Below are 26,219 nucleotides of genomic sequence, written 5' to 3'. Positions count from 1 at the left end.
ACAGTAATTATGGGGGGGTGAAGGGAGGTTCGTGAGTGGCTCATCCGTGATTGTTCTGCCTCCTACAGAAAATGGAATAAATGGCAAGCCTCGGCGAAGAATTTGGGATTTCTACAATACCATTTCCTTCTCACTTTTAGGTCAGCCAGCAGGGGAGGACCCGAGGGGATCCTGCACGTAATAGCTGAACTGAAATTTTAATGAGAGTTACTTATTGTGCCTCTCCAAGAATTCATCAGTCCATTCATTCGTGCATCCACTTGCTTGTGTATCAATCAACCCATTCATTCTTGGCTATGCTCTTTAAAGATTAGTGTCATATAAACACGATGAAAAGCATGCCGAAGTTTCTTTCTGAAATCCTGAAAAGGTGATAGGCTAAGGAGAAAATACACTGATTGGTCTGGCTGTCCTGAGGTCTGGATTCGGGTCCCGACACCTCCACTTACTGGCTGAGACCTAATCTCTACGCCCCTCCTTTCTTGAAATAGGAATCGTAATCTCCGCTCTTTCTGCACCAGAAGGTTTTCAGAAAGACTGCAGGAACTGGTCCTTGGCTTTGTAACACAGACTCCCAATTCCATGAAGCTATTGCCTGGGTTCTAGCCTGTGGCTCCTAAGGAGATGTGTGAGTTTATAAAAGTCATTTGCATTGTCTGCATCCCCTTTGCTTCCTCTGGGCTATGGGTTGGGGGGCGGGGGGTTGGAATACCGAATTACAAATATTCTTTCCAGCTCAACACACTTATAAACAGAACCCTGTGTATGGCTTTCCTAAAACTCTTGATGTCTTGCTTGCCTTTGTCTTGTTTCCTAAGACAGCCCGGACCATTCACGTCCATCCAGCCTTCGCATCTCGCTGGCTCTCGTGTTTTATTTTATTTTATTTTATTTTTCAATTTTTTTTAGTTATTTTTGGGAGACAGAGAGACAGAGTGGGGGAGGGGCAGAGAGCGAGAGAGGGAGACACAGAATCCGAAGCAGGCTCCAGGCTCCGCGCTGTTCAGCACGGAGCCCGACGCGGGGCTCGAACCCACGAGGCGCAGGATCACGACCTGGGCCGAAGTCGGACGCTCAACCGACTGAGCCACCCAGGCGCCCCTGGCTCTCATGTTTTAAATATTAGTAACAGCGAGGTGCGTGGGTGGCTCAGTCGGTTGAGCGTCCGACTCTTGATCTCAGCTCAGGTCCTAATCTCAGGGTCGTAAGTTCAAACCCCGCGTTGGGCACCACGCTGGGAATGAAACCTACTTTTAAAAAAAAAAATTAACAATATTGGTGATAGCAGCTCACCCGTGGGGAGGACTTACTCTGGTTCTGCCACTCTGCCCGGAGCTGTGCATGCCTTATCTCCCTGAACTCTCACCAGAACATTAGGACAACTCCTCTATAATTTAGGTCTCGGGGACGGGAAGCGACCTGGCGGGCTGGTGATAGAGCCCCGCAGAACGAAGCCGGGCCTAGAGTCTAATTCTTAACCATGCGGCCTGATGTTGCTCTTGAAAATACTTCCCCCGGGGCGCCTGGGTGGCTCAGTCGGTTAAGTGGCCGACTTCGGTCCAGGTCATGATCTCGCGGTCTGTGAGTTCGAGCCCCGCGTCGGGCTCTGTGCTGACAGCTCAGAGCCTGGAGCCTGTTTCAGATTCTGTGTCTCCCTCTCTCTGACCCTCCCCTGTTCATGCTTTGTCTCTCTCTGTCTCAAAAATAAATAAACGCAAAAAAAAAAAAAAAAAAAATTAAAAAAAAAAAAAAAAAAAGAAAATACTTCCCTCAACTTTTTCCCCTCTTGGACTGTCTTCATCCTCTCCTTCCCTTTATGCACCCACTTTTGCGTGTGCGCACACACACGTGTTCACACACACACACACGTGTTCACAGGCGCACGGGCAAGAGGTCACCGCTTGATCTGTCTTGAAGCCTGATACAGTCACTTGTCCTCTCTCGGTTTTAACCCTCGAGGTCCAAGTCTTTAAAATAAGGCCACCGGATGTATCTCCCTGAGATCTGAACTCTGAGCTCATTTCTCAAGTGAAGAAAATTTACGCCAAACATCTGTGTTATCACTTCCATCCCTACTGTTCTGGTTTCTTCCTTAAAATGTGTAATAGTTGATCTCTTACTCTATAAAGTGTATATGCCACGCACTCTCACATCCTTCTGCCTTTCTTCTTTGCTCTTCCGTCCGAGAAGGAGTCTTGAGTTTGTCTTCCGCATCACTAATTCAAATTTCTTTACTGCCAATTTCCTGTTTTCTACCCTAAAATCAGCGTCGACGTCATTATCCTGCCTCGTTTCTAGCCCCTGACGTTGTTTGCTCATTTGCTTTGGAAAGTGATTGGAAAACGAGAAAGAAAATTGTCCTGGATGCCCCCAGCCATCATAGATGGGCATCTGGTCTCTCTTTTGCGCAGATGCAGAAAGCCTGTCGAGGGTGCGTGTGTGTGTGCGTGTGCATGCACGCACAGGTGTGCACACGCGTGTGTGGCCATGGGGAGAGGTGGAGGAAGTGCCACTTCCCGCAGGAGAGGAAGCCACCAACTGGCACGTCGTGTCCGGGTAAGTGAGTGAGGTTTCCAGGTGGCTGTTTCCACCTCCGTCACCGCTCACGCCCCTCTGCGCCCACACCGTCTTCCTCCAGGATGATCGGCTCTGGATTGAGTCACCGCTCTGCAGGAAGTGTGAGGACGCTCAGCGGCAGGGACTTCACAGGAAGCTTGGCAGGCTGCCGCCCGAGCCACAGCACAGGGAGTTTAGAAGTCAAGGTTTGGGAACTAAAAATACAAAGGGAATATGCGATGGGCAGATGCACGGGGGCCGACACTCCCGGTGATTTTGTTCTGTAACCCCCTAGAGCTTTCCAGAAGAAAGACGGTGCCCCCCCCCACCCCAATGCCAATCACCCATCAAGGCCCTGAGGCAGCATAGAACGTGCTTTTCCACGTTCGAGGCTCCCTTGTGCTCCCTTTGGAAGGCTGGAGAAATGCAGGCAAATTCTCCTTCGGAAGTTCCAGTGCACCCGATGAAGGAGCCCGAGGGTCCCTCTCATTCCAGAGTCGTCCCCACATAGCTCAGAAGAAGGGGCTTTGCCACCTGTGGGGGGATGACTCAGGGAGCGTTCTTCCTGTTTTAGCCGATGCTGTGCGCCATCCGGTGTGACTTGTTTCTCCTTGTGATGAATCACACAGCCACACACAGGAAGCTGGCCCTACAGGAAAACGTGGCTCAAGGGAGCTTGTCTGTGTGTCGGGAGCCTGGGGTGAAAGGCTGCTCCTCAGAACCATTTCTACTATTCCTTTTCCAAAACCCCTCGGCCATTGTCAAAGTTCCTCTGAGTTATTTGAAGAAATGCTTCTTGGCTCATGCGGCCATGGCCCTCGATGCCAGGCCACTGCCTATAATTTGCAAAGACGTTGATCTCACAAGTAGACCTCAGCTTCTGTGTGGTCAGAAACCTGGAGTAGAGGGGCGCCTGGGTGGCTCAGTCGGTTAAGCGTCCGACTTTGGCTCAGGTCATGATCTCGTGGTTCATGAGTTCAAGCCCCGTGTCGGGCTCTGTGCTCACGGCTCGGAGCCTGGAGCCTGCTTCCGATTCTGTGTCTCCCTCTCTCTCTGACCCTCCCCCCCATTCATGCTCTGTCTCTCTCTGTCTCAAAAATAAATAAATATTTAAAAAAATTAAAAAAAAAAAAAAAGAAACCTGGAGAAGATAGTGCAGTCACCTTTGTACATCCAGGATGGTCAAGTTTGGAACTCAGGGACCAGCTAGGTCAACCTCTTGCTTTCCAGTCGATGAAACCCTGATATTCAAACCGCACGAAGTACCCCACCTCCAGGCCGCCTCCTTGACCCTTGTCAGTGCACCAGTCTTGTGTCATTGTGATCGACAAAATAATGGCCTCCCAAAGATGTCCACATCTCAATCCCCAACACCTGTGAACATGTCACCATACGTGGCAAAGGGACTTTGCAGATGTGACAAGGTTGAGATCTTAACAGACCCTGGACTATGTAGGTGGGCCTGAGGGCCTACGACTGTCCTATAAGGGTGGGGCAGGAGGGTGGGAGACAGGATGTAACAATGGAAGGAGGAGTTGCGTTGCTGATGACCCACGAGCCGAAGAACGCAGGTGCCTCCGGAAGAAGGAAAAGGCAAGGGAACAGATTGTCCCCGGGAGCGTCCAGGAGAGAACACAGCCCTGCCAACCCACTTTGGCCTTCTGACCTCCAGTGTAGTGAAATAATAAAGTCCTCTTGCTTGAGGCCACTCGTTTTGCTTTGTTACAGCAGCCACTGGGAGCTAATACTGTCCGTTTCTCTTTCCTGTCAGTTTCCGGCTTGGGACTGAGAGCAGGGTTGACAGCAAGAGCTGTGCCTCATCCATTCTGTGACCTAGCACAGCGCTTGACACATAGTAGGTGTTCGGTTCATGGGTCTGAGACCACCCGGCGCCCTCGGGGAGGGGGGGGTGGCGGGAGGGGCGGGGGGGCTGGTCCTGAAGCCGGGAAGGAGCAAAGACAGAGCAGAACCCTGCACCTGGTCTCCCCCAGCGTCCTTTCTCCTGCACGCTCCCGCTGATGACACGTGCCCTGCCTCTTCAGGATATACCCCGGCCTCTCCCCTGAGCTGCCCGGCCCATGGCGGGCAAAGGAGCCAAGAACGGACATCACTCCCACCCCAGCCCTACCTGTTGGCCAGGACTCTGGCTGCAGTCCGTCGAATGCTCTCTGTAGGCCAGGCACTGAGCTAAGCCCTTTGTTGGACTTAATTAAATCCTCACAATGACCACGTGGGGCAGGTCTATTATGACCCTCATTTTTTTAAAAAAAATTTTTTTTTCAACGTTTATTTATTTTTTTGGGACAGAGAGAGACAGAGCATGAACGGGGGAGGGGCAGAGAGAGAGGGAGACACAGAATCGGAAACAGGCTCCAGGCTCCGAGCCATCAGCCCAGAGCCCGACGCAGGGCTCGAACTCACGGACCGCGAGATCGTGACCTGGCTGAAGTCGGACGCTTAACCGACTGCGCCACCCAGGCGCCCCTACCCTCATTTTTTTAATATGGGAACTAAGGCTCAGAGAAGTAAAACAAACACAAGAAGATAAAACACCGCGGTTCCGTCCGACTCCCACGTTAACGTTGCTGTTAACCTGTGTCCCGCTCGTCTTTGAAACTCTATTCCTCCCCCGACACGTGGAGACGAACGCCCACGTCGGAGAGTGCGGCCATCTCCCTCATTCACTCAGCCGTTCAGTCAAGAACTTTTGCTGGGTGTCGACTCATCACGTCACTCACAAATAAACCAGCGTGGAACGCAAAGCATCAGGGGAAGGCTAGGGAGGATGTTTTCAATTAAAGGAGACAACGTTAGAGAAATGAGGACGGTGCCCGGCACATAGGAGGTGCCCGAAGAACGTTGGCCGAACGTCTGCCTGGCCCTTCGGGCACCAAATTGATTCCCTCGCTCGGGAACATCTACTGTCCCCGGGTGCTGGTGGGCTGGGGACCGAGCGGGAGAGGCACCCAGGGGAACCCTCGTCCGAGAACTGCAGGCTGTGGCATCACGGTTGGGCTCCTGAGGATCCCGCCCCGATGGCAGTTAACTCGTGATCGGCACCCACAACGAAGGAGCCCCAGTAATACCCTTGCAACAGCCCCCAGGCCCTTTCCCCTGCCTCTGCCGCTCGTTCTCCACGCTGTCCCAGTGGGGATCCTTGACCCAAAATTGCAGACCAAGTTCGTTTCCTCCACTGTCCGAGGGGGAGCCACACAGTCACGAGTCTACACGGGCAGGCGCAGGGCAGCACGCCAGGCGTCAAGGGCATTCAGGAGGTAAAAACGGTGAAAACGACCGTTTTCCCCCCGAGAAATCGGACGTTTCACTCACCGATTTTTAATGTTAGTAACGTGAAACATCATCAGCCATGACAATCTGCCCGATCCGAGGTGACGCTCCGTGGGGGCCAAACTGCACCCCCAGCTGGGCACGGAGGCATGAACACGTGATAGACCCCAATGATCACGGTCATGATGATGAGAGCGGTCTGAAGCGCGAGCCCCTGCCTGCAGCATTGTGTTTTATAAGCAGTGCGACGCCTGTTTCCCTAATTGTCCCCATTTTCAAGATGGGGAGACAGAGGCTCAGAGGCGTGAGTTGGCTTTCTCAAGTCCTGCCCGTGGCAGGTGTCTAACGGGGGGGGTGCCATCCTACCTCTCGACAGCGGCTGCACACAGGCGAGCTGGGCTGCACGAAGAATGCCAAGAGAGCCAATAACCTTCAGGTGCACCCTCCCTCCGGCACTGGGTGTTGGGACCGTGGCCAAAGACGGGAACCGTCCTGCAGGGCCTGAGGGTCCCGGTCCGGGTGCCTGTGTGAGGCACACAAGGGCTGATCATGCCCCTATTGACTTCCCTCAATGCCATGCCCATTCGTTTTATTCAGAGCCCTGTATGTGTTTGAAAATACTCCTCTTCATTATTCATATTGTGCCACAAGAATGATATATTTGAAGAAATCATCATGAATAAAGTGGCCAATTTAGCAGGGAGATTTACTAGGAAAATACTCAGTAAAAAATAGTCAGCCACCACATTTTCTGAAAGAGAGGGGGGAAAAATGCTGTTTGGGCCTTAATAGTTATGGAACAACGCTCATAGCTGTGGGATCCTATTCAATAATGTTTCCTCTGACAATCCTCGGACAAAGAAAGAAAAATTTATTTTTAATAATGATAAAAGAGGAAATAAAGTGGCTTCGATTCTAATTAAACCTAGTTGCAGCAAGAGAAAGCATTCTCTTCTCCCCTATCGCTCTGAAATAGTTTCGGGGGAGGGCAAACACGTGTGTACATTAAAAATAGAATTGCTAATAATCCTGTAAGTAAGTGTTCTGGGTTTGGGAGGCCAGATGGCAGGGCGGTAGGAGCAGGAGTCAGGAGCCCTTCTCGGCTCACTTCTCACTAGTTCTGCAGTCCGGGGGGAAGCCGGCTACACGCCTGCACCCCTGTATCCTCGCCCCTGCAAAGGGGTTATTATTATACCCAGCAGAGATGGCCAGCTGCCCTCTGTGACTCACGTACCCTTCCATCGTGCGCCGTTGTCACGGGAAGGGGCCGGCACTGTGTGGGTAAACCATCTCACTGGAAACAAATCGAAGCGTTTACCAAATGCTGTGGTGCATATACCCCACTCTGGCCAATTTCCAGCCCCCGACATGACGTCACTCCCCAAATGCGGAGTTGGGAAAGGCCGCACACAGTCAGTTCGTGATGGCCCTGGAGGGCAGTGACCCCACACCACGTTCCCAGCCCGCTTCCCATCCCGTACTTAGCTGTAGTCCTGTGGCTGTTCTCACCAGTCTGTGTTGCTTCCCCTGCAAGCTGTTAAGAGGTGGGGCTGCCTCCTCCGTGTTCACACTTCTTTCCTCCCCCTGGACCATCAGGCGATGGCGGGCCCACAAGGCAGAAGAAGCCCGAGTCCCCAAAACACGGCACGGAGGAAGCTGTCCCTAGGCAGAAACACCCACCCTGAACTGCGACATGGCTTGAAAATATCCTTTTGTACTCTTCTTCTTCTTCTTATGGTAGCATCTAATATTATCCTAATAATGAACTGGCTTATGGGGATGATAATAATAGTCCTGACCTCAGAGAAATCTGTGGAAAGCACTTAGCTGGGTGCCCGGCACATGGGGACACCAAATGTTGTCCCCATTACCAGAAAGTCACGAGAGAGAGAATCATTAGAGTCATACGTTATCACACAGAGAGAAGCTGTCTACTTTTCTCAGATATAAATATGCTGCCGTTCGCAGCTATCTGCTAATTAATTAAGCCCACTTATTGAACATCTACTCCTTGCAAAGGTGAAGAAGTCACCTTTTCCTTCCACGAGGCATATGCATGCCACTGGGGAGAGAGTCCCGTCCATCCATGGCCATGTGAGGTAGGATGGGCGAGGGCTCCAACGAGACAGTGATTCAGAGTAACCACTCAGTAGCGTCTAGGCACAGAGAAGTCACTGGCACCTACTTGAGCACCTACCTTAGGGCAGGTTTTGTGGTCATCCCCATTTTACAGGTAAAGAAACAGAGTCTCGGTAATTGTCAGAACCGGGGTTCCAACCCCAGTCTGAATCCAGAGCCGACGCTCTGAGACACTGCACAGTACGACTCCCTGAACAGGGGTCCAAGATAGCACGGGGGGCTCCCGAGAGATGAGATGCTTTGGGGGTGGAGAGGTGGCCCAGGCCACGTGAACTCGAGGGCCGTGGCAACGGTCTGGGCCACAGTAGTTTGGAAAGAAGGTGGGCTCCTGACTGTGGAGGGCCCCAGATGCCTGGTTACGGGGTTTGGACTTGACTCCAAAAATCAAGGAACTTGAAAATAAATTCAAGACAACCAGACAGGGCTTGGATGATTCGGCTTCCCTGCGAACGACTCCCGGGCTTTAACTCCAAGTCGGAGAGATTTCTCTGATTAGCTCGCATTCCCATACACTTAACAGTTTCTCTCCAGGACTCAGATTTATTTAAGTTCACCATTAAAATGCAAGCTGGAATCTGCTTTAACATCTCCATAGCAATGAATGTCCTTAAAACCAGTGCCAATTTTAATGATTAAATTATCTTTATTTTATTTTCGGGCCCATATCTGCACATTTCCCCACACTTGATTATACTTTGACTAATTCAATTGTACGTTGCCAACACCAGTGAGGTGAGACCCTCCCCAAAGAGATCAATTCCAGCTGTGAAATATACATAGTTAGGACATTTCTAAACACCGTAATTTTAGGGGTGGTCGTGGGGCTTCTTATCACAATAGTTTTGAATCACAATTTATAATCTGGAATTACACGGAAAAAAACTCTTCAGCCCAAGGAAGTTCCACGTTTACAATGTGATTGCAGGGAGTGGTAAACGATGTCATCTCGGAGAAGCGCTTTCTTCCCCGCAGTGTTTTTTGCAAAATACTTACAAGGAATTAATGCTGTTTGGATGGCGGCTGTGGACGGGGGCAACCTCAGAGGCCACATACACATCACGGAGTGAGCCTGATGTTATCATTAACATAATGTAGATTAAAAAGTAACAGCCACAGATGGGCCTCTGCCAGGTACCCACTGGCAAAAGCTTTCCCGACACCCGGAGCGTTTTGACTCTCTCTGAAGGTCAGAATCTGCCTCAGTGGAATCACATTGCTGGAAGCTCAGAAACACGTATCAAATATTGTAAAACCTTACCTTATTCACCTGCTGAACGCTTTCTGACCTGACCCTGCCGACTCCCGTTCACTCCTTTGGGTAGCCCTATAGACACCATCTCCCCCAGGAAGCCTTCCACGCACCTGATCCCTGGGACTCACCTGTCTGCTCTGGGTTCCTGGCATTCTTCGCAACCATAGCACTCTCACTGGGAACATTGTAGGGTGGGAATTTTTCACAGTGGGTTGTAGCTTATCCTCTGAGCTGTTCGTCTTTCTCTCCCTCCTCTGGACCAGGGTCTCACTGGGGGGTCCGACATCCAGCTCAGTAAGTGCAGACGGTGAAGCCCCTCCTTGGACCTCTGGCTCCTGAGCGGTCCAGTGAAACTCCAGGCAAGCCGGCCGGGGAGGGGAGGGTGTTGGAACCCACCAGGATCCCTGGCTACTCTAGGCCCCCACCAGTCTCTCTACAGGCTTCGAGGGAGTCAACTGCCCTGACGGGGGCCCAGCCGCACTGGGGTTTCTGATTTGCTAGTTCGAAGGGCAATTCTCTTGGAACAAGCTGATCGGTTGAATCCAGGTGGGAGCCTTAACACCACCACCCTCCCCCCGAGGGAGGAGGGAGGACGCAGGAAGAATCTAACATAAATATAATGGACATCTTATCCTAAAGAATCAAGGGAAAGACTAGAGGTTAAAAACAGAGCCAGTCTTGACTCAGCTTCTCATTAGCCAGGTACTGTCCTAGTCCGACTTTACTTACTTTTCCTATAAGGGAGAACTTTTCTTATCCCATTTCTCAGGTGAGGAAACGCAGTCACAGGACCGATAAGTACCTTTCCCAGAGTCAGGGCTCCTAAGTGGCCGTTCTGAGATTCAAGCCCAACAACCAGACTGTTAACTACTCCTTCAAGTGAAACTGTCATTCATCACAATGCAATGGGCTCATTGCCCCAATCAGGTATATAGGTAAACATTGATTCTGAAGGAGCTCTTAAAAAAAAAAAAATCAAATTACTGTATGTGGGCGCGAGGAGATGAAGAAAAATTTCTCAGAAAGAGAAGTCATTTTGTTGGGGGTTTTGAAGGATGAGTAGGAGTTGGCCGGGGCAAGCCATGGAGGAAAGGGCATTCCATGTTTGAAGACTAGAGAAAAGTTTTATATGACTGATGTGTAGGGGGTGGAAGGAGCAGAGGAAAGGGCAAAAGAGGAGACGCTAGAGAGTTCATCGGTGGTCAAACTGAGAAGAATGTTAAGAAACCAATTGTATCAAATGTTAAGAAACCAATTATTCCACCAAAGTTAACAAGAACTGATAATCGGTGTTTGGATTTTTACCTTATTTCCCTTCCTTTCCTACCCATCTCTTATAAGCGTTAAAGAAGGAACTCTGGAAAGCTGTAGGGATGTGGCAGGTGCATTCAGATAACCCTGGCTGTGGACCTCGGGGCTGAGGAGGCAGAAGGCAGAGCAGTGCATCAAAGAGCCCACAGTGTAGACAGGGAGACCTGTAAGGACACAGCCCCCTCCCTGGACAGTGCAGGCAAGGATGGGGCAAAACCATCTCAGATATAAAGATTTATAGTTTCCCCGTTGTTGACAATCAGGAAACCCCAGAAGCTCAGATAATCTGTAACCTAGATTATGAATCCTGAAATAGCACAGAGCATTATTCTTCCACAAAGTTATTTTTAAAATGTACTTATCGGATGTATTTATACCCTGCATCTTTCAATTAAAAAAAAAAAAAGGATTTGAGGCAGCTTAAACAGCCAACATGAAATAAGATTAATAAAATAGGAATAGAAATTTTTTTTAACGTGGCTTTAATAAGCAACGGTCAGCACAGTTGCTGGGACTGATTTAGAACCAGGCTCTGAGTTTCCTAGTGGCCAAAGCAAAGAGGGAGACTGAATGGTATATAACTTGGATTGTCCGAAAGCAATGAATGATGCCAGCTCCCCAAGGGAGACAGACTCTTTCTGGGTTCGAAACTCTGAATGAAATACCGCAAATTATTTCCCAGGAAATGCAGAAATAGCATCGCACGGCTCCTGGTAACCTTTGCGTAAAAGTTAGAGACGTGACCCTGGAAGCAATGTGCAGGAGAAAGGGGCTGTGGTCAGCACACGAGATTTCTCCGGATCCCAAATTTCACCCTGCATTGGTTCATCCCTCCACTAACAGCTACTGATGGCTGTTAAATGCCCGGATTGTCTTCAGAGGGAACAGACCACAGGGAAAAAGAAACTTCGGACAGACATAAGGTGGCCCGACCGATGCTTGAGAAACGAATAGCGTTGCCGAGCAGAGGTGAGCAGCAAAGTGCGAAAGGGCTTTGCACACGCAGGGGTGGGGCCGGGGGCCCACGCAGGGGTGGGCCTGTCCCAATGCCCAGCTGTGACAGTGGACAGGGCGGTGCCCGCAGTGGACATGGTGGAAGGCTGACCGCAGCCCCGGCTCTGATCCCAGCTCATCGTGGGACTTTGCATGAGCCTCCTTGCCAGCCCTGTGCCAGCTTTTCTTTGTCTACAGAAAGACGGGATTGACCCTAGAATATCCGTGTCTGTCTCTTCCTGCAAGAAAATTCGGATTCCGTGTATGTGTCCTCGAGCCACAGGGCAGGACTTCCTGAGCCAGTGATAAATCAATGAACTCTCAGTGTTTCGAAAGGACCCAAGGTGGTCCTTGGGTGGACCAGGGTGGCGCCTGGGTGGCTCGGGCGGTTAAGTGTCTGACTTCAGCTCAGGTGGTAATCTCACGGTTCATGAGTTCGAGCCCCGCATCGGGCCCTGTACTGACAGCTCAGAGCCTGGAGCCTGCCTCGGATTCTGTGTCTCCCTCTCTCTGCCTCTCAAAAATAAATAAACATTAAAAAAAAAATTTTTTTTAATTTAAAATAAAAGGACTCACAGTGCTGAACTCAGCCCAGCCTTCTTCCTCAAGCTTCATAACCACTTCGATGGATGTTTTCCTTCCCGTATCAGGTGTTTGTACCCAGCGGCCAAATCCTTGGAGATGAATCGTCCGGGAACCCAAATACACATGTTACATGCTCGCAGGGTGACTTCATATTGAATCCAACCCACATATAATTACATTGTTCATCACCGGGGTTGCCTTCCCGCCTCTATGATAGCCATCTATCTTCCTAACGAGATAATTTCATCAGTTACCAATTAGGAGCTTTCCGGCTGTCCATTTAGGGACCAAGTGACCTGTAGTGCAGTCAAAGGAACACAGCAGGGTTCCCTTGCTCCTGGCCCAGTAAGGGCTCCACCAGCCCGTAGGAATTTCGCTTTGACTTTACAGCATCGTGAAGGCACAGGTGCATTATCTGGGCAAGGTGGCCACAGTTGCGGCGACACGGAGCCCAAGGCACAGTGCCATTACCATTGTCTGACTGTCATTCAGTGGCTCGGGGCTGTCTTCAGATCTCCCTCTCGTGTGTTATAATAACTTGAGAAAAATGTAGATGCAGTTCCGGGTGAGAACCTTCCTGGTTTGTACGTGACATCTCCTCTCTGTGTCCTCACGGGGCAGAGAGAAGTTGTGGGATCTCTCGCGCTTCTCATAAGGACACTAATCCCATCCCGGGGCTCTACCCTCACTCATGGCTTCATCTTACCCTAACCCCCTCCTAAAGACCCCGTCTCCTAATACTGTCGCATTGGGGGTTAGGACCTCCACATAGGAGTTTTAGGAGGATATCGACAATCAGTCCACCATGTGGGGTCTGTGCCGGGCCAGGGGGCAGTGCCCTGGGCTGTTGGGAGAGGAAGGATGGAGCTGCCCAGAGTCGGCAGGGCCTCCTAGCACGTAACTGGGCACATGGGAGGTTCCCAGGTGGATTAAATATTGACTGGCTGCTTAACCAATTAACCTATGTATTCCTCTGGGTTCTCGGCTTAAATCAGTAGAAACTTAACTCTGGCTGATTTCTGCCCGAAAGGCAGAGGGAACTTACTGGAAGAATGTTGGGGGTGGACAGATCTGATGGGAGGCTGAGGACTAGGCTTGGGCAGGACCCCAGGAGCACACACAGCATCAGCAGTCATGCACAGACCCCCAGGAGCCACCACGGGCAAAAGCTGCCTCTCGGGGCTGAGCCAAGGTCATGAGCCTGCCCTCTGTATGCACAACCCAGCCGGTGAGGGAAGGATCTAGGAGCCTTGCTTGGAGCTTGGGAGGGGAAGGGGCAGAGGGAAGTGGGTGCCCAGAACTGTTCAGCTGCTGAGTCCATTTCTGGAAATCCAGAATTTCCACCAAAAGGAGAGAAGTATAACTACAGAGGGCTGGGTGATGCTGGCAGCCAGAAAATTAGAACTATTCTTGTCCTCGGTCCCTCCAACACTCCTCTGGCTCTTCTGATTTTGTGCACTTGGCATCCACCCTGAATAAAGCAGCTCCCACAGGAAAAGGGTCACGGGCGGCGGTGAGAATGTCCAGGACCACCATGGTGAGTTAACCCTGCACCCTCCAGCCGTTGAACCTGACTGGTCCAAACATCCTACAAGGCCACGGCCGCTGCGTGTTTCCAACTTGATTCTCTTCAGCCTGGAGTGCGGGGAAGAGTGTGGCTTGTCCTTGCCTCTGCATATGAGCTTCTTGGATGTACTCAATAATTTTTAATGTATATATTTTTTTGCATAAAAGCCATTCTCCTGAATTTTTCGCATGCTATAATATCCTAGCTGCTATACCCAGTCATGGAAACCTGCCCGTAATTCTTCCATTCATCGATTCATCTGTTGGTTTGCTCATCCCCTCGGCCAGTTGGTGGTCAGTCAGCAGGTAAACCCGACCCGAGCACCTGCTCCGGGCCGGCCTCTGCCAGGTGCCAGGACATAGCGATGGGCAGGCCAGGTCTCGTGCCCTCAAGGAGCCGAAAGTCTAGTCAGAGAAGCAGACCTGCCAACCGTGAAATTATACCACAAGGGTGACCGCACAGGGATGGCGTGTTTCCAGAGCTCCCTGAACGCACACGGAGGGCGTGCGGGCCCTGGACAGAGGTGCGGGGGGGGGGGATCTGGGGAGGAAGAGCCTTGCGAGAAGAAAGGGCCTCCTGAAGGAGCCCCGAAGGACAAGTCAGAGCTCCCCAGGTGAGTCATTTCTAAGGACGGAAAGGTCACCTCCCGGCGAGGGTTTGTAAGCAGAAGGACGGCATCATCAGTGTGGCCCTTTTACAAAGACAATTCTGCTACAGGTTTAGAGGCCGTCACATGGTGCTGCCAGTTTCTGGGCATGAATGGGGATTAGCGGGACTCAGTGAGACTTGCTAAAAGCACATTCAATGAAAGCTGGAGGGACTCCTGAGTTCCTACACGGGAGGGACCCAGGTGGCTCTCTGGGTGGAAAGGAGACCCCATACTCTGGCTTTAAAGCTAAAGCACCGTGTGAAGCACGCTGGGGGACCGGGTGCTGGTAGGGTTTTCGGAGGGAGGGCGTGAAAGCCTCCAAGCCATGCCTTCCAATTAAAATTAAAAACGAGGGCCGCGTGCGTGGCTCAGTTGGTTGAGCTTCTGACTCTTGGTCTCAGCTCAGGTCATGATCTCATGGTTCGCGGGTTCGAGCCCCGCATCCGTCTCTGCACTGATCGGGCACAGCCTCCCTGGGATTCTCTTTCTTTTTGCCCCCACCCAACTCATGCTTTCTCTCTCTCTCTCTCAAATAAACTTAAAAATTTTTGTGATTATGAACTAAATCAATACGCCAGGTGACCTGGCCCCTGGGCACCCGCACAGAGCCCAGCTAGGACGGAAAACAGAGAAGGCGAGCGTGCCCTTCTGATAGGGCGACGGGCAAAATGCAGGAGGCCCGGTTCAATTTGAAGTGCAGACGCACAACGAAGAATTCTCTTTTTAGTGCTTGTCCCAAATATCGCATTGTCTGTATGTATCTGACATTCTGATTTAACTGGCGGCCCGTATTTTTGTGTGCCAAATCTGGCCACCCTACCTTCTGGGCTGCCTCCAGATGGCACATTTCTGCTCCCCCCGTATGCCACCTTGTGACTAGAAGCCTTGGCTTTCTGTCCCTGGGGGCGTCTTTCCATTTCCAGCTCAACAAAAACTAACTTGGGACATTTTCTGGCTAAGGGGTCCCAAGGGAGCCATTTGCACGGTGACACTTCCATGGCGCTTGGGTCCTTTTGGGGGCTTTATTGCCCTTTCACAGCACCGGAGAGCGGGGCAAGAGGGCCTCCTGGCTTTGGGAGACTGTTTCATTGGCATTTCCAAGGAAAACAAGATGGAGGACGAGGGGGAAGAATTGACAAGAGATCTACCATCAGGAGCGAGAGGTTTTCCACGGCATCGAGAATGACCCGGAAGCCAAGGCAGCAAGATGTCTGCACCATCCCCGACCTGGAGACAAGCCCGAGAGCTAACGTGAGGCCCAGGAGATACGGCTGACCCACCCCTGCCTCCAGGGCCTCCAGTCATGCCCCACTGAGGCCGGACAGAACGGCCCTCCCCAGGCCCCCACTCTTGCTGCCCGCCGGGTTCGCTCCCTCCCTGAGTGCAGAGGGACAGGGTAATTGTACCTCCCCGCGGAAGCACCAAACAGGGTTGAGCGAGCTCACTCGGGCAAGCTCTTCAGCCACGCAGGGGCGCCCAAATCATAGTAGGTGCTCAGTAAATCTTTGCCGCATCTGAACCTGAAATGAGGAAGCCCTAGGCTCCGTTGTCTGTGCCGTCCTGATTATGGGGATAAATAAATGGGCTTTTCCATAACAGCAGACGCCATTCACTACTAAATTCACTTTGAAGCACAGGGGGAAAAAAAAAAAAAAAAAAAAAAGGCCCTCTCCATCCTCTATCACCACTGAAGAAAGAGATAAGGCTTCTACTCAGAATGAATTCCGGCTTATATTTATGTAGAGGAGTAATCAGACCATCAAAGCAGAACCAGAAAGTGAAAGAGGGTTAAGACAAATGAATTTAAAAGCACACAATACCCCGTCCCTGATTTGCTTTCCCAGGCAATGAAATATTTCAGAAGATTAAAAATGGTTATGTAACACCCAGAATCCACATTGTCAAAAAGATTTGTAACTCAATGTTTTCCTACCCAGGTACCAAATGAAAGAGTTTCATCTAGGTTTTGATCATGGCAATTTTTTTAAAGATATAAAATATATTGAAATATTTAAATTGCTTGTCAAATGTAAACTCGCCTGTGTCCTGACACTTTTAAAATATAACGTGGCTTCAAACATCGCTTCTCCTGATAGGATTTTTAAAGTTGTTTTATAATGCATTAATAGTGAAGATCAGACTCTGAAAGACTACTGTATTTGTAAAATTCACTTTTTTTTTTTCCCCTCATCCCCTATAATTTCCAGAATGTAACTCTGCCCCCAGCTGGTTAAAACATCTCTGACATCAGAGAAAAATGGGAATCTTCTAAACATCTCCCTTCATCAGGATGTGCTGGGGAGGAGAAGGGCGTCTGGTCTGCGGAGTTAATAGCTACATTCCGGAAAGAGATCCCGCAACTCTGGCTTGTTTGTTTGAAGCGAGTATATGGTATTTTCTCTTTGCACAAACAAGGACCCCCAGAAAAGAAAGGAGAATGCCTTGCAGAAGGACGCAGGTTTGCGATTCCCGCGCGCGAGCTCGCCATGAATGAGGTATCGATTGCCTGGCTATGATCATTGTCACCGGAGATCAAGCAAGACGGAAACTTAATAAAGATGGCTGTCAACGCCGAGGCCTGCGTCCGGAGACACGCCGAAAACTCGGATTTGTTGTCTTAATGTGCGCGTTTTTGCCTTTTCCATTAAGTTCACTAAAATTTATTCTGCCTTGGCCGTGTCCTGTGCGAGCTGCGTGACGGAGCTCCCTTCGTGCAGCCCGGAGGTCCCTTCTCAGCCCGCAAGGCCAAGACCACGTGTGGCCTGGATGGCAGGGGTGGGGGGGGGGCTTGTGTTTATACAGGCTGCGCCTTTGACCCTCCGGTTCCTGGCGGAGGGAGGGGATTTTACAGCGTCTGTTCCAACAAGGGTCTGTGGACGAGCTCGGGATGGGACCTAAAGCCTAAGGCTCAACGTGAGAGACTGGAGACTCTGGAGACCCAAGAAAGGCTCAGAGGATTTTAGGCAGAATGGCTGCTTTGAAACCAGTGGCAGAGGGGCGCCTGGGGGGCGCCAGTCAGTTGAGCGTCCGACTTCAGCTCAGGTCATGATCTCAGGGTCCGTGAGTTCGAGCCCCGCGTCGGGCTCTGTGCTGATATCTCAGAGCCCGGAGCCTGCTTCGGATTCTGTGTCTCCCTCTCTCTCTGCCCCTCCCCTGCTCATGCTCTGTCTCTCTCTGTCTCAAAAATAAATAAAACATTAAAAAAAATTTTTTTTAACTGTAGTGGCAGACTCAATGGGACACTCTGGAGAATCACGGCATTCCTATCTTCCTGTCATCTGGTCGCAAGGTGACCAAACCGGGCACAGAAGACAAAGGGCAGGCTCCGGGATGACCTTGGAGGCCACTGGACGTCTTGGGTCTCCTTTCACAAAATCGTGGTCCAGATTAAAATGATAACACCGTGCCTAGCACGGAGTAGGCACTCAGTGAATATAAACGCTCATTCTCCGCCCAGAATTTCAGACGGGGGCTGGCAAATGTTTTTGTTCTGTTTTGTTTTGTTGCAAAAGGCCAGAGAGTAAGTATGTGAGGCTTTGCAGGCCAAGAGGCAAAGTCAAAGACATCCTATGTAAGTACCTGTCTGATAAGAGAAGACAGCATTTTCCTCAAATGTTTATTGATGTCATAGAAAGTGTAATAATTGAGACTATTTTACAGAAGAAGAATTGCTTTTTTTTTTTTTTTTTTTGGAAACAACGTATTTTTTAACTGACATTCAAAGTTAGTTTCTCTTATCCTCAAATCCATTGCAAATGTTCATCGTAAAGACCATTCTTAGCCTGCTAGCCAGGGGCTGGATTTGACCACAAGCTATGGCTTGCCAATCCTGGTTTACGCCAGGCAGGCAGACCCCGACAGACACTTCTCTCTCTCTGCCCATGTTCTCTGATGTCCTGGGTTCCTGACAAAAGGTTTGCCCTCCACCAAAACCCTGCGGCTCTGTCACCTCCCCCAGGAAGCCTTCCCTGATCCCACCTTGCCCACGGTAGGTGATAGAACGAATGAATATGGCCCCTGCGCTCAACACAGCCTCCTGGGGGGGACCGGCAGGGAGGCAGTGAGTCCCTTGAGGGCAGGCCCAGATTTTCTTGTTCAGCTTAGTCAGTAGGTGTATCCCCAGCCCCTGCAGAGTAAAGCGTGTGTCACTGGGGCGGGAAGCGAGGGAGGGACAGGGGAGCTAAGTCTGGACCACGCTGGGGCAAGGATCCCGCCTCTTCCCAGTCATGGGGATCGATAACAATACTAAGGGGTATGGGGTCACCTGGGGGGGAGCAGTTGTTCAAGAGTCCGACTGCTGATCGTGGCTCAGGTCGTGGTCTCGTGGTTTGTGGGTTCGAGCCCTGCGTCGGGCTCAGCACCACCGCTGTGGGACCTGCTTGGGATTCCCTCTCTCTCTCTCTCTCTCTCTCTCTCTCTCCCTCTCTCTCTGCCCCTCCCCTGCTCGTTAGCTCTCCCTCTCTGTCTCCCACTCTGTGTCTCTCAAAACTAAATGAATAAACTGAGAAAAAAATACGAAGGGCTATAGTGTTCGCTCCTAAGTAGGGTCCTGATCGTTTCAGTTAGTCCTCACGCATATGTGGCGTCCTGTTATCTCATATATGTCCTGTTATCTCTCCATTTTACAGACGAGAAAAGTTGAGGTCAGATGGTTTGTGCACGTTCCCATGGTTAGGGTCTGGTGGAGCCAGGGTTCAAGCCTCTGGCCGCCTCCCCCCCCCACCCCATCCCCCCAGCCCCCACTCCATCCCCCGCATCCCCCCCCAACCCCCGCCAATCTCGCCCGTTTAGCCACCAGGGCTTTTCCTGATTCACTGGCAAGTCCTCCCCTGGCGTCCTGCCCCAGCCCTACAGCCCGGTCAGCTTCCCAGAGAGGACCATTTCCCCACCACGTCCCTTTCCATCCTCCGTCACTGAGAGCTCGAAGCCAGAGGGCCAAGAAGCTCGTGTCAAGCGTCGAAGACTGTCGTGATGCTGCCCTTGCTGTGGCCCCGCCCGAAGAGGTGAAAGCAGGTGGAGGGAGCACTGCACGGCGGTCCCAGAGGCGGCCTCGGCAACGGGAGGGGGGCACTGAGGCCCAGAGAGGCGGGGCTCGCCCCAGTCCACAACGGTAGGAGCCAGCCTGGGAGAAGAGCCGCCCGAGCAAACGACTAAAGCTTGGTTGGGCACCGGGCCTCTGGGGGAGACTTGCCCTGGGTCAGCTCTGGCAGCCCCACGAGAGGCCGAAGCACTGGGCACGATCAGAATGCCCTCCAGGGGCGCCCGGGTGGCTCAGGTGGTCGAGCATCTGACTCTTGATTCCGGCTCAGGCCACGATCTCACGGTTTGCGGGTTCGAGTCCCGCGTCGGGCTCTGGGCTGACGGCTCGGAGCCTGGAGCCTCCTTCGGATTCCGTGTCTCCCTCTCTCTCTCTGCGCGCCCCCACCCCCCACATTCTCTCTCTGTCTCTCAATCTCTCAAAAATAAATAAACATTAAAAAAAATTACACACACACAAAAAAAGAATGTCTTCCGGAAGTGCGGCCTTCACCAGCTGGCTCCCAGCCCCTGGGGGGAAGGTGGGGGTGGGGCACTGGGCCACCTCGGGGTGCAGGGTGGGGACCCCAGCCTCAGGAGCCACGCCCACCCCGCTCTGTCATTCCAAGCAATTTCCACTAAGCAGAGCCAGCAGGGTCAGGAGCTACAGACCCCTGTCCTGCCTTTGCCTCTTCCTGGGGTTCGGGGCAGGCCCTGTGTCCTCCTCCGTGAAAGGGACCCGGGGCTCAGGCCCGGAGCCGCCTTTCTGCATCTCCAGCGCCCCCGTCCCCTGAGTCACCTGTAGGCCTGTGCCCTGCACGGCTCCAGACTTGGTCCCAGCCTCTCTCGTCCCCTCGTGGGCGTCCCCCACCCATCGCACGGGGTGTGCGGGGCTCCCTCACAGGCCCGGCTGGGGGCGCGATACAAGCGTGGACCAGACACCGTCCTTGCCCCCGATGAGCTGGCCGGCTGCAGAGGGGGTGTAGGCACCCCCACATAGGTCTGCTTCCGGGGAGGGAGTGACCAGCGACACGCAAGGAGGCATATACTGCCGGGAGGGCTTGGGGGTGGGGAGGTCTCTTTAAGTTGGAAGAGAGTCGGAGGAGAGTGGGCAGGCTTCCTGGAGGGGGCGGCGTGGAAACTAGGCCTTGAAGGCTGGTAGAGTTGACTTGGAGATTTGGGTGATGGGGGAAGATACTGGAAAGAACCCATTATACAGGGCTGCCTCCCCCCCCCCAGCCCCCAGAGGGGCTTCAACATGTGGATATCTTGAGGTGGGGGGGGCTTCACACCTGGGTCTCCTTTACTTCCCCCTTCATAAACTTTGTGCTTTATATGAGATCCATTTGACAGGGTTGGTAGATGAGGAAGGGGCCCCCTTGCAAGACTGTGGGCCAGAACGGATCGTGACACTCCCTCCATCACGCCCGGGTTGTGGGGCTTTGGCCAAGTCACCTGCCCCTGGAGCCCTGTTTCCTCATCAGGAAAATCAGTAACCATCATCTGTCCAAGTGACCCCATCACTGGGTCCTTGAGAGCCACCCACCTGTCCAAAAGAGCTTTGGGGAATATAAGTTATTAGACAAAACCTGAGACTTTGTTATTAGGGCAGAATTAATTATTATTATTTGTCTGCTCGCTCTGTGTGCAGCCCCATCCGACACTGGGGGGCAGGGGTGGGGGCAGAAGGAAGGATGAAAACACGGGGAGGCCCTGCCGTGTGCTCAGCTTGGTGACCCTCTGTCTCACTTGACCCTTCACCCTAGTCCTTGTTTTTCAGAGAGACTGAAGCTCAGAGAGGTGACGTGCCCTGGCCGAGGTGACACAGCCCGGAAGTAGCAGAGATGGGCTTTCCTACTTGGTCTCTCTTCCCACTCTGTCACGTGTCCCTGGGGCGGAAGCTCCTAGAACGTGACTTTTCCGTGGTCCTTAAAGTGCTTGCAATGACATCGCGAAGTGAAGGTGTGCCTCATTCGTTCGTTCAATCATTGGTTCGTGCATTCATCCGTTGACTCAATCGATAACCGAGCATCCCTCCACGAGGGCCCTCGGTGTGCACGACGACGCCGGGAGGTACATAACAGACGGATGATGCGGTCTTGGATGGGGGCCACGGCTGATGGTGAAAGCCACCAGAAACCTCGGAGTCTCGAGGCAGAAATAAAATTCTGGGCTGCTCCCCACCGCACTGCCCTCAAGCTACGTCGAATGGTCTTAGGGCCCGTCTCTTCCCTATCACACAGTCTCCGCCCCCACCTCCCCCTCGCCCCCCACCCCATCTCGGCCAGGGCCGGGACCTCCGAGGCCTCTGTGAGGATGACTCCCGCCTTCCTATCTCCTGTGACTTCAGATCCTCAGATCCAGCTGCCTTGTCAACATCACCCCTGGACACACGAGAGGAAGCTCACCCACAACACGAGGAAAACAGAAGTCGCGCTGCCTAAGCGCCGCCCCCCCAACCGATAAAATGAGACAAAGTCACGTCCAGCCTTTCCGTCTTCGCAGGTGGCCGCTCTAAAGGCAAAAGCCTCAGCGTCCCCCTCAAGCGTCTCCCCCACGCTCCATGTTCAAATGCTCAGCGAAATCGGCTCTGCTCTCCACCCAGATGCAGAATCTGACCCCCTGCAGCCTCGCCTCCAGCCACCCCTGCAGCCACGCCCCGCCTCCTCGCCCCGCCCCCACCCTCGCCCAGCAGGTGAATCTCCTCCCGCAGGCAGGTGACGCCCTTCCTCTCCTACCTACCCTCCCACCTCAGAGCCAATGCCACACCGTGACAGCAGCCTCCAGAGGGCCACGATCCTGTCCCTCAACCCCGCCGACATCGCCCCCATGCTCCGCCCTTGATCCTCTCTGCCCCAGCCACTCTGGGCCTGTTCTTGAACCCCCTGAGCCAGCGTCTGCCTCGGTCTTTGCTCTTCGTGCTCCCTCCGCACCGCCGTTGATGTCTACCCTCCGAATATCTGCACCGTGCTCACACCTCTGAGCAGCCCCCGCCTGTCACCTTATCAGAGCAGCAGCAGGTGGGGATAAAATACCACCTCCCCAAACGCACGCCACGCTCGTGGTTCTCTTTACCCTACTTAATTCTCCCCCGCTGTTCTCAGCACCCTCGTCATGTTGTAAATACACCCGTGTGTTAGTTACCTGTCTTCTTCCGCTTGGACGGAATGTCCAGGAGGCAGGGAATGTCTCTGCTTGTTCACTGATCTTGACCCCGTGACTAGAACAGTGCCTGGCAGAGGGTGGGCGCTCCATGAGGATGTGTTGGAAAGGAAAGGAGGGAAGGAGGCAGGCAAGGAGGGAGGCGGGGGGGGGGGGGGGGGGAGGAAGGGAGGGAGGAAGAAGGGAAGGGAGGGAAAACAAAGGAGATACTGCAACAGTCGGGGTCTCCGCAGGAAACAGAACCCACCACAGATGATCCAAATGAAAAAGCTCCTAACAGAGGTGAGGGTGTTAGGAGACAGAACCAGGAATGGAGTGGGCACTCAGACAGAAGCAGCAGCAGGAAAGTCTTAGAACCCCTGGACTGGGGGGACAAGGCCAGAAGAAGGGAGGTGACCTGTGCAGGAGGAGACACCAGCTGAGAGCCAGATTGTGCAGGAGAGCTCTTGCCAGAGGTGCAGAGATGGAAGGGGGTGGGGGAGGGAATATCTAACCTCACCCTCCCGCCCACCTGTCTGTTTCTGGTGCCTTCCACCGTCTGACTCCATTGGAATTCAGCTGTCAAGAGAGCCTAGGCGCGAGTGGAGGCAACAGGACTCCGGAAGCAGCATGTGCAAAGGCCCTGTGGCAAGAATGAGTCTGGCGGAGTGGGAGAAAATAAAGACATCCGTGGAGGGGGCGTGCCAAGCCCAGGAGAGGCCAGAACTTGGGAAGAGCCTGGAGAAGGACGCCAGAGCCAGACCACGCCAGGTGGCTCTTATGGGTATGTGACTCCACCTCCAGCGTTATCTGGGATAGTCCTCAATGTCCCCCGAGGTGGGATTAGTAAGGAGCCCTCCTTCGCCCTGCTTCACTTTCCCAGAGGGCCCTGGTTTAGTCAATAACCACTCTGGTCAGCCTTCTACAGAGTGTGTTGAAGGTTCCATCTTTACTCTAAGAGCAAGGGGACCGGACCGGACCGGGAAGGGCCTATTCTCATTTGTAAAGAGCAGTCGAGTTGCAGTGGGGCGAATGGGTTTTAGGGGCCATGGTGGGGGATGAATAGAGATGCCACTGAAGCCACCCAGGTCACCCTCCGAAGTAGGTGTGATCACTGTGCCAGCCTTTGCACCCCCAAGGGCTCCGGATGCAAACCCAAACGCCTCTCTTGTCATCTGGCCCACCCTGCCCTTCCAGGTTCAGCCCCTGCCAGCCCCGGCCGGGCATCGTGGACCGAACTCCTCCCCACAAATCCTCCCCTGCACCCAGCGCCTATGTGTGCCATTCCAACCGGAGAAGGGACTGCCCTTCTCCTCCTTTGCAGCAAAGCTCCCTTCGTCAAGGAGACGCAGGCTTTTCTGATGCGCCCGGTGTCCATTTAGGACCTGCTCACACCGTTCTGTCCTCATCTGTCTCCATTTCTCCCTTATTAGGCCTCAAACTGCAGGAGCGCTGAGGGCTTGTCTCCTTCTCCAGGACAGAGAGCATATGTAGCCTAGTGCCAGGGAGAAAAGATTGTAGGAAAGAAGGACAGAAGAGAAAGGGAGAGGGGAAGGAGGGAGGGAGGAGGAGATGGAAGGAGGGAGGAGGGGAAATGGGGAGGGAGGGGGAGAGGAAGGAGAGAGAGGAGAGAAGGGAGGAGGAAGGAGGAGAAGGTAGGGAGAGAGAGAAGGGAAGGGGAGGGAGGGGAAGGGAAGGAGGGAGAGAGAAAAGGGAAAGGGGACTGAAGGAGGAGGGGAAGGAGGGAGAGGGGAAGGAGAGAGGAGAGAAGGGAGGAGGAAAGAGGGGGAGGGGAAGGGAGGGAGAGAGAAAAGGAAAGGGGAGGGACAGGGGAAGGGAGGGAGAAGGTGGGGAAGGGGAGAGAGGGAGAGGAGAGGGGAGGGGGAGAGAAGGAAGGAGAAAGCAAAGGGGGGGGGAGGGCGGGACAGATGCTGCTAAGCTATTTGAGCTGCTTCTTTGCAACTTACCAGGAGTCTGGAAGCTAACTTCTAAGACCCGTAACTTTTCCTTCCATGGAGCTTCTCTGCAACACTTTCTCTTTGTTCTGAGTTTTCTATCCGGCAACCTTTCCACGTCCCGCACTCTGAGTTCCACAGAAGCACACCCCAGTGCAAAAACTTCCCCTCGCAATCTTGTTGTCTCAAGCATCCTAAGGTTGTATAATAACCAAATGTCTTTGTTCTCACGATGGGGGCATGCATCAGAAATCAAAGAAGCAGGAGGAAGAGGAACGTTCCAGGCTATTACTGTAACAATCCAATTACAATGCCTATCAAACTTAACTTCACAGGTTATAGCTCCTAATTGCCTGACAAAAATTGACACTTCAGTCGCAACGGCATAATATAATCAGAGTCCAAATTAAATTTGATCGTGGGCAGAAAACGATGCTATCGTTCGAAGGCATGGAAACAGGAGATCAGCTAGCATGATACCAGGGATCAGAAATGAAAATTATTCATTAATGGCCATGCGTTTCTGATAATGGAAATGACACAGTTCAGACGGCTTCGTAAAAACACTATTAATTAAAAAGATGATAGACCTAACAAGCCGTAGAAAGCAGAGGACTTTTTTTTGGGTGTGCTTGTTAAGGTGAAGGATGACAGTATGTAAGAAGAGAAGTTGAGGCACTTCGGAGAGGAGTGTTTCGCTGGTGCAGGAGCCCGGTTTACTGGCCCTCGCTCTGCGAAGCGGCTTTCTCCAGGGGCCCATGTTCCGGGACCATAAAAAAGAGAATCTGCGGCCATAATATGGCTTTGCAGTAAGTGCAAATTGTGCTGGCTATAAAACAGAAGGGCCCGATCCATAAAAGAAATGCACAGGGGACTTTTGCATATAGTAAAAGAAAAATCCAGGAAGAGACTCGTGCGTGTGTGTGTGCGTGTGTGTGTGTGTGTGTGTGCGTGTGCCCGTGAGCACGATGTATCTTCCATCTTGCAAAAGTCTGTGTGATTTCTGGTTTGGGGGATTGAAATACACAGAAGGAAAACCCAACCTAAGAGCGTCTCGGGGTTTAGGGAAATTTGAAGTGCCTCCTTTTGGTTTGGAAAAAAAAAAAAAAAAAGAATTACAGAGAAAGCATACTCTGCCAAAAAGAGTTCTGTTTCTGCCATCCAACAGGTCAACCGGAATTTACCGGTAGCTCTCCGAGCGTTAGGCGCCACGCTGGATGTGGGGGCACAGCACTGAACAGGCGGATGCTGTGACAGTTCATCGAAAAAATCCCGTCGGGCCAAAATGAGGGGCGCTGGCTGGGTCACAGATGTGGTAAGTACCAGAAGGCTTGCGGGGGTACGTCAGCACGTGACAGCAGGACCCGACCGTCGGGGAAGCCGGGGGGGGGGGGGGGGGGCTTCTCAGAGGAAGCGGCATTCAAGGTGAGGCTTGAAATGGGAGATGGGTGAGGAAGAGGGGATGGGTTCCAGCAAGAGACCTTGCGCTGCATCCGTGGGTATCACAGTGACGGGCTCCCCAAACGCCAGCCTATAAACACACCTGGATGCATTGGCAGAGGGCACAGAACTGGAAAGAGGGAAGAGACAGTTCACCCCAGCTCGATGCCGTAAGGATCTGAGCTGGAGGGAAGCTCTCAGGCCTGAGGCTCTTACTGTCAAGGGACACGACGGAGGGTCACGTGGCCCGCAACCTGTCGTTTTCAGGCGTAGCTCCGATCAATAAAACGCGGGTGGAATGGCCTCAGCGGCTTCGGAACACAAGAT

This window comes from Lynx canadensis, chromosome B3, assembly GCF_007474595.2.
Source record: "Lynx canadensis isolate LIC74 chromosome B3, mLynCan4.pri.v2, whole genome shotgun sequence".
NCBI lineage: Eukaryota > Metazoa > Chordata > Mammalia > Carnivora > Felidae > Lynx > Lynx canadensis.
This window is presented reverse-complemented; position numbering follows the sequence as displayed.